Consider the following 2,713-nt stretch of genomic DNA (forward strand, 5'->3'; position numbering starts at 1 on the left):
CATGACAATGTCCAGCTGCAGCTTAACATTTTACATCTCGAACTTTTGCGATCAAATAGTCAATAGCTACAGTAAATCATCATAAACCGTATCAGCTAGCTACTAGCTATGTTTATTATCATTACAATTTATTAAGTTAGCTACCATATCAAGTAATCCTTTGCCCATAGTTGAGTATTAAAAAAAAAGCCAGCAAGCAAGATAAATAAAAAATTGGGAATTTAAAAATGCAAATAGGGATCGTAAAAAAGTAAGCAAACAAGACTGGAGATAGTGTCGACATTATTTACTCAAACTACAAACCAATATTTTGGCTTTATGCTGCTACCTAGAATTTCATTTGGTATAGTCAAAATTATGCAATTTTAGTTTGAATAAATAATGTCTACAGTATCTACAGCCTTGTATGCTTACGTTTTTACTATCCCTATTATGCTGGTTTTGAAATTCCCATTTTTTTATTTATATTTTATCATAAGCAAATGTTATATTTCTGGTTTTTGTGTTTGTTTTTCCATTGATCATTTACAATGGATACTTGTCAATTATGTACTGAACCTGTAGAAAATGTACAAGATGCCGTTGTTAAGAGAGAAGAGCGAGAATGGAATTAACGAAGCTAGTGTAAAACGAAATGACATTATTTCAGTAGTACCTGGCCAATGTGTATACAAATATTGTAGAAAACGATGAATTAAATAACAAAATATAATAATAATAATAATAATCTGGACTAATCATGGCACAGGCTCCTCAAGATTTCAACTCATGTTTTTTAAGTATGGACTGCTTTTGGACCACAAATGTTATCAGACGATTATGGCTTTGAGTGCAGAGCTCAGTTTTATCCCAGAGATGCTCAATCAGGTTGAGAACTAGTTAATGAGTTAAGTAAAGAATATTACTAAAATCACTTTTATGTTATTTTAAATTAAAAATAATTGGACGAATAGATCATATTCGATTGTGTTAGTATTGCCTACGAAGAGATCTTGTTATCAGATCAGAATAGAAATGTAGAATTATGGTGTAGGCTCGAAGTTCAAAAACATTCAGGTACACTTTCTGGATTTTTCTCTCTCAACCGAATCTAAGGAAAGAACCCACACTGTATTAAAATAACGTTTTCCGCACCATTAATATTACACTAACTAATTATAAATTTTGCATGTGAAAGCGAAACGTAAGATCAACTTGCGTTCCTGGATGTCGTGACGCATAAGTTGCTTACGGAACACTGAGCTCCAATCTATACAATAAATCTATCCATATAAATCAGTGCTTAAGCTTTATATCCTAACATGCACTATTAATTAAAGAAAGGCTTAATACACACATTGAATACAAAATGTTTTCGAATTTGTTGGGATGTAACTTCGAAGAAACAAGTACATATAAGTCAGCTTTCATTTAAATAAAGCTTAATCATTGGAATAAATTACAATGAAAACACAGCCAGAGTCGAGCCTTTCTCGTACATTAACTATTGCAAGTAATACAAAAAACACTACTGTTCCTTTAAAATGCTTAAGTACAGGATGAAAAAGGGATTACCAGCCAATAATAGATGAACATTAGATGACTGTAACATGTAGAATACTCAATGTTTTGTACACTATACAATCGGTGTCTTTATGGAGCCAACCCCTATGATATGTATGAAGTAAAGGAGTAAAAAGAAATGATGCAGGGATGGCAGTGCCAAAAATAATGCAAACAAGAATATAGGGATGATACACAGATCATCCCTACATGATTCAGGATTAAAATTTAATATTACTCTGTAAAATGGTTACGATATTGGTCAATTCGACCGAACTCGTAGCGACAGTTTGTAATAATCAAAACATGTATATAAGTCCTAGTCTCTTAGATACACTACATTGATTCTTACCATGATATGATCATGATATTGTGATAAACAAACCGCATACTAACAGTCAGGAATATTTAACTTTCAACTGCAGTAATATTAAAGTCAAGTATGTATTTTACATTGAAACATCAAATTTTAATATTGAAAGACATGTATGGATGATCTGTGTATACCTGTATCATCCATATATTCTTGTTTGCATTCTTTTTGGCACTGCAGTCCCTACGTCATTTTTTTTTTACTCCTTTACTTCATACATATCATAGGGGTTGGCTTCATAAAGACACCGATTGTATAGTGTACAAAACATTGAGTATTCTACATGTTACAGTCATCTAATGTTCATCTATTATTTGCTGGTAATCCCTTTTTCATCCTGTACTTAAGCATTTTAAAGGAACAGTAGATTTCTGTAAAAAAGGCTAACTACAAGGGATAAGTATAACATCGTTTACATTAAAATTATGATTTTTATAATTACTACTCGTTATTACGACTAAGCGATGGCATCGTGCACTGCCCAGAAACACATATAGTGGACTTAAATTTAAATTGATGTTAGTGATAACGTTGTAGAGTTATCTCGACTGAAAGAAAAAGAAAGATGAACAATTTGGTGAGTTGGTCACTTTCTACTTTGGTACTTTACCGATTGTTTCTTGTCTTGTTTTGTGGCTTGTTGGGTATAAAAACAAATGAAAATGAGTGGCAATCATCTTTTAAAGTAAAACTCTGTTATTGTTGATTTGTTAGTGTGCATATTTGTATCATGCCTATTGAGTACCTTGGCCGTCCCTACATATGGTTAGTCTACCTCCTGTACGAGATACCCAAACA

The sequence above is a fragment of the Limulus polyphemus genome, unplaced genomic scaffold, assembly GCF_000517525.1.
Source record: "Limulus polyphemus unplaced genomic scaffold, Limulus_polyphemus-2.1.2 Scaffold432, whole genome shotgun sequence".
NCBI classification, from domain to species: Eukaryota; Metazoa; Arthropoda; class Merostomata; order Xiphosura; family Limulidae; genus Limulus; species Limulus polyphemus.